We start from the raw sequence: 16421 nt of genomic DNA, 5'->3' as shown, positions 1-16421 counted from the left end.
GCCACACTTTAGTCATTGGTAAGGTGCGAGCACTGGACCCTTACATTATTAACAGGAGCATGCGCGTATCACGTGAGGAGCGTGCACGTATCACGTGAACAGTACTAACACGCTCTTTGTACAGTCCTCAGGAGTTGAAACATGAAAAAACGACACGCTTGCATCTCACCCTAACTGCGTGTTGTACATAATATTTGCTCAGCACGCCCGTTGGAAAAAAAACATGCATGAACATTTTCTCTCGACGGTGTACCACCTTGATATTTTGTGCGGGTCACCTGCAGACATCCCATATCCACCCGTAAGGGCAGTTGGGACTAGGGGCTTCAAGGACGGAGGGTTTTCAGGTAAACAGAAGAAAAGGAAATCTGTTGGAGTTAAATGAACATTTGTGTTTTTTTCCCCACATCTTGGAACAAAGTGTACTCAAACTGCATTCCAGGAGGGTCATTGTTTTCCCGCAATTTACAGATTTATCCGCCTCACCTGCTGCAAATGACCAGGATCAGGTGTTTTTCTCCTCAAACAAAAAGGAGGGATGGGTGAAAGAAAACAACGTTACTCAAGGCCTGCAGTTTTGCTGTTGTGTTCCGTCAGTGTGTTGGACCCAAGCGTTACTGAGTTAATACTTGAAATGGCACGTCGCCTTATTGTCGTAACAGTCAGAGACTCCTAAAAAAAAAAAAAGACAATTCTTAAAAGGATGTGATGGGACAGACTGCATCAGGAGTAAACAGGTTTACATGCAGAGCAGGAAGCAGGCGGCCCCCTCCTGTCGTAAATAAAGAGACATCACCCTCCTTTCCCATCCAGATGCTTTTCTTCTGTCTGACCTGCTGCTGCTGCTGCTGCTGCTGTGACAGAATCCTCCCTGAGAAACCAGGTTTGCTGCTCGCATTCATGCAACCAGAGGATCGAGAAAACTGATGATCATCTGATACTTAAACGAGGGACACCTGAAGCAGTCAAAGTCAGAGAGTAAGAACAGAAAAAGATAAAGAACACAGATTTAGTTTTTAACACCCAACAGTTCTGATTCTGGTCCCTGAACGTCTTAAAACAGAAACCTGAATCTTCTCCTTTTGAGAGACCATCCAGAAATCATATTCCAGTAGGGTCTCAGGTTTGCTTCGCTTCTTGCCTACGCAAGTGTCCTGGAGCAAGACCCTAAACCCTACTTTGTTGTGTGTCTTTAGGTGAATGGGAATGTTACTGTAGGGGACTTCGGTTCTTAATCAAAGTAGAAAATAGAGTGTTTCATTGCTATATTGTGGTTCATTTTTGGCGGACTCACTGATTTCTATCCATCCATCTTCTTCTCCCTCATTCAGGACCGGGTTACGGGGGCGGCCCAGACTTCCCGGTCACTTCCTCCAGCTTCTCTGGGGGGACCTCAAGGCGTTCCCAGGCCAGCCGAGAGACGCCGTCTCTCCAGCGTGACGTGGGCCTTCCCCGGGGTCTCCGCACAGTGGAAAATGCCGTTACACCTCCTCAGGAAGGCGTCCAGGAGGCATCCGGACCAGATGCCCGAGCCACCACGACTGGCTCCCCTTCGACGTCGACGAGAAGCGGTTCACAGGTGACTAACAAGGTCAACTGTGCCTTCCATGCAGAGTTGAGGCTAAAAACATTTGACGGTAGCTCTTCCCACACACAGCAGGAGCGTCAAGTTCACGAACACACTTTTGGACAAGCTTCCAGTAGCACGAGTCAAAAGAGAGACCAGAATTTGACAGATGAATCGTACTATTTTTTTAAAAAAAAGATCCTTTTAGATTGTAATTTCTAGTAGTTTTGCTGTGGTGCCTGATGTAGAACTGATGCAGCATCCCATGGTTTCATGTTATGGTCGTCATTTGTCATTTAACACGTTTATTCCATCAGAAGAAGCTAAAGGTTACCTTAGAGTTTATTGAAAATTTCCCCAAACTTCAAAACCTCAATGTTTGATGCTGAACTAAAACCCACAACTCCCCGACATCTTCGGCGTTGAACCAGCGCTCTGTGACTTCCCACCACTTAGCGTGATTAAATCAGTCAGGAGCCGACTCCCAGAGACTGAATTTGGTCTCCATTTGTGTCGTGTTGGGTTTCATTCGCTGGAACAAAGAGGGACGCGGCTGCGATCGGGACGATCCAGCGCTCGCTCCATTTACACAGCAGACGCACAGATAATGCGGGTTGATGGCCAGACGTCTAGCCAGACACTGTCCTCTGTGTGTCGACGGGAAGACAGAAGGCTCAGGAGCTGCGCGCAGATCAGCGAGTATTGACTCGCTCTATTGACAAATGAATTTTGGGGCAAAGTCCTTCTGCGAGTTGTTGATTTAGGTGTCACAGTTCATCTGCGGCGGTGCCAACGCTCACAGCACACGTCTCCATCTTGATCTGACAGCAAGCTGTGAGTTCAAACATCCTTTTATTAAAGGCACAACGTTTCAAAGCGGCGCCGCCGCTCCCCTCCAATAGTGTCTGAATTCAAAACGGACGCAACACAAAGTTTGTTTTCAACAATAAACCAGCCAAGCGACTGCATTAAAAAGCAATTAAAACTAACTATTGCATTACAAGGAAATGATTCAAGTCTGTAGGCATTGAAATGCATGTTTTCTCCACATGTAAATGAAACTCTTCATCAAGCATTAGAGAATAATAAAGAAAATTGCTCGGCACCGCCAAGCCTTTAAAATCTTCATCATTTGTTTTAATGAGCCGTCGGAGAAAAAAAAGAAAAAGACCAAAAACTGAGCAGAGGAAGAGAATCTGACTTTCTGTTTTAATACCCCGATAATCTGATCAACATTTATGTTATTGTTGGGGGGGGGGTTAATGAAAATCTTCATAAGCAGCCAGTTTCCATCTCACCAACTTTGCAAAGATGCAGCAGGTGTTGGCTCCCGAGCAGAATTTGGGTAAATATTGATCCTGTAAATACACCACCCCCCCCCCCCCCCACCACCACCACCACCATTCATCCCTTCCTTTAGAAAAATGCCGCCTCCCCCACCCTGCCATGGCGCCAGCGCGAGCGCCGGTGAAGTGAGGTATCATCTTCAGTCGCCCGCTGTGGGAAGGGTACAACTGTTGCGAGTGGGCGGCACAGCTGTTCCCCTAGACAGGCGCGCGCCCCCCTCCCCCCCCCGGGGTCACCGCACGCCTTGGCTAGCGTTTCACGTGCATGGCTAATAACCGCTCTGCTACGTGCGCACTTATCCTGAGACAAAAGGCCGTGACGGGTGCCACTCCCCCTCAGATGTGAGCCCCCCCACGTTTCTGATGAAGCGATGCTCCTCTTCAATGCGCCCGCCTGCAGGTTAAGTGCATTTGAGGTGTGGAACACATGTGACGGTGGCGGAGAGTCCACACTGCATATGCATGCCGAGGTGTTCCTCGCTGGCGGTTTTCCGCTTTTTCCTTTTTTTGGGGAGAAGACGGCGGAGTTTCAAAACTTTTTGAGCAACTATATCGTCGGGAACGAAGCTTTGCTCCTAAAAGTCACACACAACTCCCTCCTACGGCAAACAGTGAGTGCCAAACTAAAACTAAAATGGTTTGTCATGGGGGGGGGGGGGGTGCTGGGGGTTCAGGTGGATCCGAGTCGGGCGGTGGAGGCAGCAAACCTCGGTGTCCACGGGGCAGCAGCCATGGCTCCAGTCGCAGAGGGCGAGCAGAGAGCGTGGAGGATGAAAGATGGAGCCTAATCCTCCACATGTGGTGCCCCCCCCACGTTTTTTTTTTTAAGGCAAAGCCAACTGGAGCCATTCTTTGGACTGTAGGCCAGGGGCTCCAGGAAAGCACTGCCTCCAGCCAAAGCACATAGTGTGAAATGAGAAGCTAAAGCCTGAATGTGCTTTTGTTTATCAGAAAACTGCACTCTAAGTGGGATTGGCAGTGGAGGGGCCCAAACTCCATAAGTCATATAGACTGGCTCAGGCCGGAGTGGGGAAGGTTTCAGGCTTGAGCGGCGCAGAAAAGGCAGCTCGTCACTCAGCCTGGTAATCCTGGCTGAGGCACAAAGGCAGGAATCACAGAGGTCAATCTAAAGTAGGCAAATGTGGTCAGAAGTTAAATAAATAAAAAGGGAATTCAGAGAGAAGTTAAGATTTGAAACCTAAGCTTTGAGACTGAGATTTCGGCAGGAGGGGGAGGAGAAGGTTGCCAGAAACCGTTCAGTTCTCGAGATGGATCGGATGAAGGGATCCGTGACCAGGAGGCTTCTGGCTCCAAAGTAGCACAAAGAAGGCTTCAAAGTCGCAAGAAAGTGAGTGAAGGATGCAGCAGTAAAAGGCCCGGTTCTGATGGGATTCTGACTGCAAATTCCAATCCGGATTTTAAAAAAAGCTGCAGAAATTACATTCAACCAGTTTATTGCATAGTAGTTAAAGAGATTTTGCAGTTCATACGATGTTTCCAGGCTGAGAGTCCAAACTGTTGTTTTAGGTCAAATTAAAGTAACAAAAAAAGGAAAAACTACAAATTATTTGTTTGTAATTCATTTTTCTTTGACCTTCTTTCAAATGTTTTTATTTGGAAAATTATTTAAGAAACAAATAATTATGCTGAGCCACAGTGTGACCCAAATTCTACTTTTGACGAAAACCTACAACGGTGGAAAAAAACCCTTCCTCCCGGCCAACATCAGTCCAAGAACAAGAACAAGGTCATCAGAGAAACAGAGTCAGACCTGAAGGAGGGCCGAAGATCTCAACAACATTTTTTCTGCATTTACTGAAGCGGGAAATCGCACTTTAGCCTTTTGATACCAAGAAACTGTTGGAAAAGAGACTCTGAATAATTGATGCATCGTCATCATCATTTAAAAGATCAATATGATAACAAATCTGATAAATAAGTGAATAAAACATCCTAAAACAGCAACATTTTATGTTGGCTATAAAACAATCTTCTCTAATGTTTAGCAGCAAACCGTTCCAAAGCACAGACCATACACTTCCTTTAAGACCTCTGTACCCCAAGGAGAACCTGATTACATTTTGTATTTTTTTAGTTGGACACTGGTCTTTTCATTTTCTTTCACATTCTATTTATACATTTAAGCACCGCAGAAGAATTCTACTGGGGTGTGTGCACAAAATAAATAACTTTGATATTAATTTGCGGCCCGTGCAGGAAAGTAAGAAGCACAAACGTCCAAAAATTACTGTTGTAAAAAACCCTGACCAGGATTAAACGTAGATGTGCTATGTGAGCCAAGAAAAGAAATCTCCTTCAAAATAAAAGACTTTCATTCCATCTTTGTCCATCCATTCATCTGTTGCTTCCTACCCTCTAACTGTCTCCTCCAGCTCTTTTAGGAACACACAGGCCGATGAAGAGCCTCACCTTCCGATCTGTTGGTCAAGCTGATGCTCCGCCCTTCACTGGTTTCTGATGACAAACCTGGGAATGGATTCCATCTTTATCTGACAGAAGCATGGCTCTCATTCCAGCTGGTTTGGATGGCAACACCAAAACCTCATGACCTATAAGAAAAAGACACATATCATCTGCAAAATGTTGCATTTACTAAATTGTCATCCACTGTGTTATTTTTCTCCACGAATGTGTGAAGAAAGATGGCAAAAGAGTCTGACTCTGGATTTGAAGAGCTGTTTCTACTCAGACTGAGATTGGGATTTAGTGTAAAAAACCTCCCCCCCACTTCCCATCACCCAAATCTGAACTCTTTGTTTGCACTCCCTCCCACTAGCTTACAGCCTCACAAACCCCCAATCTAACATAACCGGTGCTACGACGACAAAAACAAAGACGAACGTGGATCTATTTCTGCTGGCGGATGCATCAGAATAGAGCGGAGCGGGAAGCCTGTCGCCCACCCGGAGTATTTCTACGTCATAATTGCAATCTTTTTTAGACAGCTCTTTTTCATCTGCTCCCGAATCATTTGAATAAAGAAATACGCAGAAATGCAGTTTAATCTTAATTTTTTATAAATGTCTTCTATCATCAGAATGAAGAACACGTTAAAAACAATAAAAACACAATTTTCATCAGAGTCTATAGAGTATTGAGCGTTTTTTTTTTTAACAAGGAACTTTTTCTTTATATCTTGATTTAGTAACAACATAGACCAAGGGTTGCCTAATCCAGGCCTCGAGGGCCGTTCTCCTACATCTTTTCCAACCAACCTGCCATTGAAGCTCCTTATTGGCTAAACACACCTGGCCCAGGTAATCAACAGCAGATGAGGCAGGATTTCTGGGAAACCAGCAGGAAGCCGGTCCTCGAGGCCCGGCTTTGGGCACCCCTGATTTAGACATTACAAAAAGCAAACTGCACTTGTCTTCCTGTATCAAACTCACTTCACCGCTCTGGTTGACAACAGCGTAACACAAACGCAGAGAACACAGCCTCCTCGCCCCACGTTCTCGCCCCGAACGCCGCAGCTCTTTCAGTCACTTGAGGACGGACACAAAGAGCAGGCGCCTTTCAAAGAGCCCATTGTGGAGCTCGCTGAAATTATTCAATTAGTGAATTTAGCACCCGATCTGGTTAGCCAGTAGCCCCAAGGACGATACAGCTGCATGGGAGATATGGGGGGGGGGTTTAAACACATGAAGAACGGGGGGGGGGCTGGATGGGCCAGACGGAGAAATATTCATTATCTCCCACTCTCCCCTGTTTTATGACGCCAAAATTACCCAGTATTCATGTCGCACTTTGTGTCGGCTTTTATAACAGACATGACTCTTTGCAGATTGAGATGAAAATGCAGCGGGCAGACGGGATTTTTCAAAAACAAGTTTACATGTAATTTATTCGAATGCTGGTGTGATATTCAACGTCTCTGTAGACTTTAGCAATCTTAGATTTACTCCAAATAATCCTATCTAAACGTGATTTTATGCTGCTCCACAGCAGAATAATAAACTGACAGTTTTAGAAAATGTTGATCACAATGATGACAAATTTGGCCAATTCCAGGTCCAGATCTATTCAACCCTCAATACTTCTGAGCCTTTTGGAGCATTTTTATGTACAATTCTATCTGAAAATTGATCTTTAACGCTGTTTATGCTTAAAATCCATTTTTTTAGTATTTTACTCAATTATTCCACAAAAACTGAAACTTTACAAAAACTCAATTCCAGGTGATACATTTTGTTAGTTTCTTTTACTTTAGAAACTGGTTGATCTTAATTTGTGTTATTTTTTTGATGATTTATAGAACAAACAAATTATGATTTATAGCCCCAAATAAATTAGGATTTATAGTAAAATATCAAACATGTAGAGACGGAAAAAAAAAATGTAGGAATCCAAAAACAAAGCAAAGGAAAACTCAAAACTGAAAATGGTCTAAAGAGAGGCGAAGCTCAGCTGTATGTTCCAAAAAGGCATTCTAAGGATTATCTCAATTATGTTTATAATGTTTCAAACCAAACATTTTAAAAACCATAAACCTTTTTAAAGCTTCTTGGGAAATTTTAAATTAAACTAAAAAAATACTCAAAGGCTTTTATCACGTTATCAAACAAACCTTAGAGATGATTGAAATATGTTTTGAGTGACTTAATGTATTCCTCGTGCTAAAGGTGGAAAAACACTTTTAGGTCAAACCAAACAGACCCGAAGCACATTTAAATTTGCCTGCAGACCGTTTTTTGTTTATAAGGAAAAGAAATGAATCGCTGCAGGCAGGTCAGCTACAGTTCTGTTTATTAAAATGATTCAACGACTGCAATGAGAGCGGCACTTTAACTTCAGGGAGATTTTCAGCTTTCCAGAATGAGGGTTTTATTTATTTTTTGTGGTAGTCTATGATGTTCCTGCAGCAGACAGGTCAAAGGTCATAGTGTTCTGGTCATGAAGACTCTATGCAGAGCAGTGACCCTGAAGTGTCCCATTGTACTTTAAATTTTTTAATTTGAACTAATATAAAAATTATTTTGAAGGAAAAGATGGAGAGAAGTTTTTCCATTAATTTGACTGTTTATCAAGTTAAAAACTGTGACTATGTAAATGAAAACATCAGAAATATTAGCTCAGAGCAACAATTAAGCATGGTGGTGGAAGTGTGAGCATGTGGGGCTGCCAAACCTGATCTAATTCCACTCCAAAGAAAGGAGCAGCTAAATTGTTTAGCAGAACAAAGACTGGATTGTAACACTTCATCTTAAAGTAAATGAAGGTTTCAAAAAGTTTTAGGACTTGAATTTTTTACAGGTCTATGCCATTATTTGAAAAATACTTTAGGATTTCCTTGGCAACAGAGGCTTTTTTCTTAACCACACCCACATTCCTTATGTGTTAATATCGGGCGTCATAATGTTTTGTCCAGCTTTAGCCAGGAATTCATGCATCACATTATCACAATATTTCAGTAATAAATGTGCGAGCAACAGGAGACTTCACTTTTGCGAGCTCGCCGCGCTAACGCAGTTTTTCCCTAAGTAGCTTCCCAATAATGCTCGAGGAGTTAGAAGGCGATTGATCAAAATTCCTGGGAGGAGTTTAAATTTGTAAAAAAAAGGTACTAAAAATAGTTTTTTTTTCTTTTTTTAATTCAAGCTGGCGGCTTCTCGCAGGGGTCAAAGGTCAACAAAACTTTGGTTATAGTTGTAGATTTGAGCTGGTGGTGAAATTTCGTGCAGATCGCGCAAACAACAGTGATCTTTTTCCATACTGTGTAAAAATGTGATGTTTTCCCGCTGTGATGTCATCATTTTTTTAGGGTGGGGGCGGTCGTTCACCATGCCCAAAATTTGTTGTCCGCAGGTACTCTGTGCGTGCACATTTTGGTGAGTTTGTGTTGTGTTTTTGTAAGTGTTGTGTGGCTGACAGTGGAGCAAAAAGTCTGGAGGAGTCTGACGGTTACGGAACAGATAAATCCAGAAGGCCCCGCCTCCGCACGACCATCGCAGTGCAGCGATCATCGTCAGCAAGGGATTTTAGGAATTTCCATAACCAAATAGATTTTTTTTTCTTTTTTTCCTGATACATATGGAAGATTTCTTGATCACTATAATTAGGACAACTTTAATGAGGCAATTACAAACAACTGATGAAAGCATTTGATGAGATTCACAAAAACGAGGGAATATCAGGGAAAAAAATGCTGCAATAAATGTACGTTTGAACTAACCCGTGTAATTAAAGGCCGTGTAAATACTTCCTTCCAAAACAGAAAAATTAAATATTAATCATGCAGGTGCTGGACAAAGTTCTGGGAAAACTTCAGTAAGAAAAAGATCAGAAAAAATATCCAGCAGCCTGTTGTTTCCCTTTCAGCGTTTCTGCATCCGAGTCTGTAATCCACTAAATGCGCCCAATTTTACATTTACAGAAACGAATGAGGCAGAACCTTCAGCCCACAGACGAGGTTTGTGGTTGGAGACTTTTCACCAGTTTCCCCATTGAAAGACTGAAGCAGTTTACAGACTCACGAATTCTTGAAAGGGTTGTCTTTTAAAAAAAAAAAAATTCAAAGTCGTACTTCTCAACACGAAAAGCGACAACAGAACGATTAGGATAAAAGAAAACTTTAGTCAGTTTTGAGTGCAATCAGTCTTTAACCAAACAGGCATCAACTCCCTTGAGGGCAGCTCCACCCAACTCGCTCCATCTGTTCAGGTTTACGTGTTGCTGCCGATATTGTGGGTTATAACTTTTTATACCACAGTCCGGGTGAATACTCCATTCTGATTGGCTGCTGGGTGTGCATTAAAAAGTGATAACCGCTCGCCCCAAAAAGAAGTTCTGGTCACTTATCTAAAATCTTCTGTATCATTTGGACAAAAACAAGCAGTAAGAGGTGAACTTTCTATCTGAACAGATGCTTTATTTAACCCATCTGAAAGATCAGCATATATATAATCGCTTTATATCGCCGTGACTTGACTGCAGCGATGGACGTAACAAATGGTCCACTTTTCGTGAGAGAAACGATCCAAATAAAAAAAAAACAAGAATGAAGGACTAATACTTGTTAATATTTATTTCTTTTGAAGGTGACCATGGTTAAGCGGGTTAATGGCTTTTCAAGTGTGCATTTTCACTTTTAAACGCACTTTTTAACACACTGCTTCGCGTCGGACGGTTCAGGCTTCCATGGCATGTGTTAAAAGTGATAATGCACACTTCGTCGGCAATTAACCCTTACATATGCAATCCATTCTGGAGATTGCATGGAACATTTTTAAGTTCAATATCCAATTAAAAGATCTGGTCCAACTAAAAGAAATATTATCCAGCTATAAAAGTACAGATGCAACTCTACACCATGACATCATTATTGAAAAGGTAATTAAAACAAGAAACAGAGTAGATGCCCCTGCAGGACATCCCAGGGATGGTTTCATTGATCCACCGTAAAGGTTAAAGACTCCCTCCTATCATCTTTTGATCTATTTTCAAAGTGTTCCCAGGGGTCTTTCAATTACGATTATGCCGTTTTCTGTGTCGTTTTCTAGGACATAGTTTCTGCAGAGCGGCAGGAGTTCCTTTGAAATTCAACTTTGATGTTATAAGCCCGCCCCCTCCTCCCATCACCCATCTGTTCACGCTCTCTCCCGCTAGCTTACAGTCCCTCACAACAACAATCTAACGATACCAGCGCATCAAAAATGGCGACCCATGTTGGAGCCATTCAGCCGGAGCAAATAATTAAAAATACAACTTTTATTGGATTGGATCTAATAAAAATGAACATTTGTGACACCCACCCAATTTTTGCAACAGATTAATACCCCCCCCCCCCCCCTTTATACAGTACAACAGTAAGAAGAACAGGTATTTTCTTAATATAACCATAAACTTAAATCCCTCGTTTAAAAAACTTTATTAGTAGGATGTCTTAACATTACACAGCTGCTTGCTGAATATAATGCATTATTATTATTATTATGGTCTGTCGGAATGAATCAAGGAGTCGGATTAGTTTTTCAAAATTCAACTTCCTTTAGAATCAGATTGTAAATAAAATGGAAAAGTGCAGGTTGTGTTTCTTTGTCTCTGTGACCCGGTACCAACTGTTCCAGTGGCCGGTACCGGCCCGCGACTTTGGTTGGAGACCATTTGACTGGATGATAAAAATCAATTAAAAAAAACAATTCTTCTTCAGTCATCTTTTAGTCTTTTGAGGTTGCAGTGTTTTTTCTAGAAAACAAAAAGCTAGCATGCAGTTTTTCTATAAATGTTGAGAAGTTTTTCTCAAGAATAAAGTCTCATCTGGGCTGCAGCGATGAAGAAGAATAGAGTCACGGAGGATTACTTGTGACTAGTTATAATGGTTTTCACCATTTGTCATGGTAATTGAAGGCCGTGTGCGTAGATTCTGTGCATCTTGCCTTGATTGTAATTGGTCATATGTGAATAAACGTGGAAGAAGTGAGAGAAGTTGAGGTCTTTACTTGAAATGTTTGCAGATGAATCACAAATGAATAACATTAAAACCACAGAAGAAGTACAAATAAACCACACAAAGAACACGTAAACCAACGTAGAACATGAATCGTGCGCAATGATTGTGTTGTTTAGACGCAATTCGTTAGTGATTTGTGCGTCAAATTACTCAATTTCAAACTGGGATTTGCGCTGCCAACGGTATACAAAGGTCATACATCGGTGGTACATCCGTGAAAAGTCTGTACCAAATACGTGAAAAGGTTGTGGAAGGCCACAACTTTGCAGGTGCATCTAGCCAAGATTTACGTAACAATTGCATATAAACTACATAAAATACCCATAAATTGGTAACTCTCAACCGACCAAAACTTTTGAACAACTCAAATCCGAATTCTTGTAAAGACCCGTCGGCGAAACCCTTGAAGGACATCTGCGCACGCCGACGAATGCCGAAGGATCATGAAAATCCCACGTGTATCACAAAAGACCGTCGTTTCATGCGTGGAAAACTGTTTGTAGTGGCTGTGGGACGCGGCCTTAAAGTGTTGTTGCTTTCACTCCAAACTCCAAGCTAAAAGATTTTGGGGAAATTTTAGAACTGAAGATCTTTTGCCTAAAGTTGTGAATCAAGTTGGATTTCCTCGTAAAAATGAAAAAGTTGCAGAATCCAGAACACTTTCCAAGGATGACAATTACATTCGATTTCCTTGAGAATTCTCTTCATCCGCTCGGCACGGAAACCAGCAGTGAAACCACCTCTGCTCACAGTTCCCCCCCCTCTCCACGCCCCACCTGATGCCGGATGCCTGGACTCAGGGGCCGGCGAGGACCGGCGTCCGCGTGGGCCCCGGCGTGCCAGCTCCACGCAGCGGGAGCGTGGCCGAGGAGAAAGCAGGCGGCCCCGGGGGCAGTCTCTGTGTCAGCTGATAGTGCAGAGGGGTGGGCAGGGCCGCGGGGAGGGTGGCACGCTCGGGCGCGAAAGGCTCGCCAAGACCCACACTCTCTTGGCATTTTGGCAAGGGCAGGCGGCGAAATAAAATGATCCAATTTAAGCTGGTTAAGGAGTGCCGGAGAATATTCAAATATTTATTTTTGCAGGGCATTCGGGGAGGCTGAGCTTGCTCCACAGATTAGCAGGAGGAGGAAGTTTCCTGGGTGAAACGGCGGGGGCAGCTCCATCTTGATAGCCAGTTGGCCTCCAGTGGTGAGAAATGGATCCGACAGTGGAGTTGTGGAGGCTCCTAAATCCTTCTCTCCCTTTCAAGTCCTCTGTTCCAAACATTTGAAGCTCTTATTCCACCAAAAACTTTAAAAAACATTTTTTTGCGTTCTGATTTTAAAATGAAACGACGTCCATCTATATTTTTTAGACCGGCACTGGCGGTAGGACCTATCGAATGATTGCTTTTTAATGCCATTATTGTTATTATTACTGCTAATGAAGGAAATGCAGCCCTGCTTCTCCTCAGCATGAATTTCACCATGGAAATAAATGAGTAAAAAAGCCTTTATCGAATTACACTAAAAGCAATCTCAAATAAATGGGCCTTGGATCTGCCTCCGTGAGGCGGGCTCGCCATGCCATAATTTCATTGCGCGGGGAATGAGAGCGGCGGGGCCGAAGACGCAGACCGACCCCTGATATGGAGGCTTCGGCGTCGTCCTGGAAACGCACAGAGGGTCGCCATTCAGAGACGGCAACGCTGCAACCGTGCAGCTGATCTAAGGCAGGCGTGCTCAGACCCTGCGAGGCTTTTCTGCACTCACACACACACACACACAAAAAAAACAATCCATCCATATATGCTCTTTCCTTCAGTCCTAGCGGGAAAGCAGCATCATTTCTCTCCATTCAAAGCAGGTTTTGTTTTTATCAACAAGTTGCATCTGCGGCCCGTCGGAGCGGAGAAGTCTCGGGGGATGTTTATTGTGAGCGCGTCAATAGACTTTGTTGTGGTTTTAGGGATCGCGACCCCTGTCACATAAACCCTCCATTGTGCGGCCGAGCAGAGCCGGTCACGACAGCTAACGGCTCTAAAATAACACGATTGTCTCTCCGACATATCGGGCTGATAATCATGTTTTACTTTCTGCTCCTTTAGATTCACATTAGGAAAAGAAAAACTCACCAACATGGGCTCGGTCAGGAGATGAATGAGTAGAATGCAAGAAAAAAATACATGTTATTGTCTGATAGGTACATATGGAGGCAGGAAGTACTGCATTAAACAAGTATTGTACTTTGTAATACAGGATTTTAAGGAACTTAGTTTAGAAGTTTTCTAACACTTTCGGATACTTTATACAAATCATTTGGTTAAAATAGAGCTGTAAAACATTATTTCTACCAATGAAAAGTCCATACCATCACACTACCACCACCATGCAGGACTGCTGCTCAGATTTTTTCTAAAAGTCCAGATGCTTGTCATGTGGATCGTCCAGATGTTCCTCAGTGTTCTTTCTCATTCAAATGTCCCATGGATCCATGTTTGTCTAAAAGTCTCTTTCTGCTGACCTCTGACCTGAACGGAACGAGTTCTGACCTGATTTTAATCTTCTGTTGCTCTAATGACACCTGGATGAGTCCTCCTTGCATTTTGTTGTGTGTGTTTATTTTTTTGATGGTTCTCCACCGTTTCAGTTGTTCCCCATGTCTCCTGGAATCTCAAAGGTGCATAAATGTGTGTGTAACCTTTCAAACCGAAGAAGGTAAGGATTACTATTTTTTTTTGTAAACTGCTCTTTTTTGTATGACAGTTTCTCTTTTGGTGGTTGAATATTTCAGAGGAGAGGGGACATGTAGTCAGAGTTTCAGAGACTATGATCTGCTGTAAACAAAGAATATCTATGTCAATGTCATCTTTACAAGATCATTTTAGTCAACCCTAAAAGCCATTTTTCTTCCTATGGGAAAATTATTTTGTACTTTGAGCTTTTTTGAACCTTCCTGCTCTCCGTAGATCCTAAGTTGCACCATAAGACACTAAATGAACGAATGAAAAGCTCCCTTTTTGTTGCAACTTTGATCTCTTTACTTTTATAAGAAAGTCTGATATCAAGCTCACTACATTGTTTTGTTTTTTAAACACCCAAGAGGATACCACCCATTTGCAAAGAAAAATCCTAATAAATATAAACATTGTACAAAGATTATTTCCAAATCTGATCATGAAAACCTGGATAATTTATAAAAAAACAAATCAAAGAATTTTTTCTCATGAAATATCAATCAAAAGCAATACATTGTGGTTTTTATTCGCCAGTCTAGTGACCCTCAATACACACTAGAAATTCACTATTATAATACTATCCTTACGCAGACAGCACAATAAAACATTTTCAACTTTACAAATGAAGGAGATATTCCTCATTATGGTCTAATATAAGCAGAGGATTACATCCCACTTTTTAAACCCCCCCAAAACAAAAAAAATTCTACAGTTGCTGGAATTTCTGCAGGTTTAAACATTAATTTAACTATTTTAAATATTTAACTATTAAAACTATAAAAGATATTCCAGGATTTTGCCTGCGTTGAAATACATGGGGAATCCTTGGTGCAGAAGCCCGCTGGTTCGATTCCCGCCTCTGGCATTTTTCACAAAAATCTCTTTTTTGTTATTGTGCTGTTTTCACTTTATTTATGGCCAACGTTGATCATATCTTTATTTTATTATTTATTATTTTTGCCAATTATTCCCCTTTTAGTTTCATTTTCATTCAGCAACACAGCATTCAACCCATATTTTCTTCTGGAAAAGCAGCTCCTTCTAGTCTAGAATTAGCTTTTTAATCTCAATTATATTAAAAGTGTTTTTTTTCTTTTTTGCTGCAAATTTGATGTTTAATTTAGAAGCTGGAACTGCGGAGATTTTATTGGTAGAATAAAAGATTTTTAAAGATTGAGCGTCGGCCCAAAAAGACGAGACGTTCAGAGACGGAGCACCTTAATTAAGGAGACATCAGACGTGTTTTGGAAGCGCGTGACTCCAGCCTCCCTCACGAAACACAGACGTTTGTGTTTTTACTCCACCACAGACGTCTGTGTTTCACACAAAACCGCTTTGCACACAAACAAGCTCTGAAATTGACTTATTCAGCCTCCCGTCACCGTTTTAGTCAAAACCTAATCAGCAGACAAGCTGCTACATCAGAAAAGTCACATCCACTCACAGCCCCCAGCCGCGGCGATTAATTGAAATTATCTGACGAAAACAGAGAACAAGAAAGAGGTCACGGGGTCGACTTAAAATAGTTTAGTGGCACTCAATCGCTGTGAGGAAGAGAGAATTGCTTTCTGTTTTCAAAGCAGTTCGGCACGTAGCAGAACATGCAGCCGATGATTATCTCCTGACTTTAAAACCCAGGAGTGCGCATCAATCTACTTATTAATCCCCACCACAAACGGCAGTGAGATGATTATTTACACAGATGTCAGGGTGTCTTCTTCAGCAGAGGCGCCTCATCTTCATCATGAAAGTTAACTGTGTAAATCTTCTGCGTCGCCAACGAGCGCTGTTGTTAGCCCAAGTCAACTTCTGTGCGAGAAAATGGAAAAACGCTTGTTTCGGTGTCAAACAGTCTGTAATCTCCCACTGATACTCATTAAAATTCAATTAATAGCTTTTAGAAAGTATAAACATTCAATTAAAAACCAGTAGAATTATTTTAAGTCTGATTTTTTTTGTGTGCAAAAAATAAGATAAAAAGTACTTTTTATCTTGATCAGGTCCATATCAGGTCAGTTACCTGTCTTTACTTTCTAAAAAATAAATGAATAACTAAAATATTCCAGCTGCGTCTAAACTTGTGTCACATTCTATTTACAGTAAGGCTTTATATTTGGTCAAACTCTGACCTTGTAGTGTTACATACTTAGTGTTTAATCCAATAACTTCATGTTTAAATGAGTTAAAGAATACTACTCAGATGTAAAGTATGACTTAGAACATTTCTAAAACACAGAGTTGAGTCGGGGAATTCAAAAGTCTCTACCAAACCAAATGTGGGAATCAGTGAAAGTTGATTTGCTGTGGTGACCCTTAAAGCGA

The 16421-nt window shown here is 42.0% G+C and overlaps 1 long non-coding RNA gene across 1 annotated transcript in view; it reads right to left on the bottom strand.

Annotated features, from left to right (window-relative positions):
* The window catches only part of LOC144984613 (uncharacterized), a 104728-nt gene that overhangs the window by 73354 nt on the left and 14953 nt on the right, over window positions 1-16421 (bottom strand). Inside the window, exon 2 of the long non-coding RNA XR_013648410.1 lies at window positions 5344-5483. This is a non-coding gene — a long non-coding RNA (uncharacterized LOC144984613). The remainder of the gene's footprint in view (window positions 1-5343; window positions 5484-16421) is intronic.

This window comes from Oryzias latipes, chromosome 16, assembly GCF_053564925.1.
Source record: "Oryzias latipes strain Hd-rR chromosome 16, Olatipes_Hd-rR_3.1".
NCBI classification, from domain to species: Eukaryota; Metazoa; Chordata; class Actinopteri; order Beloniformes; family Adrianichthyidae; genus Oryzias; species Oryzias latipes.
This window is presented reverse-complemented; position numbering and strand designations above follow the sequence as displayed.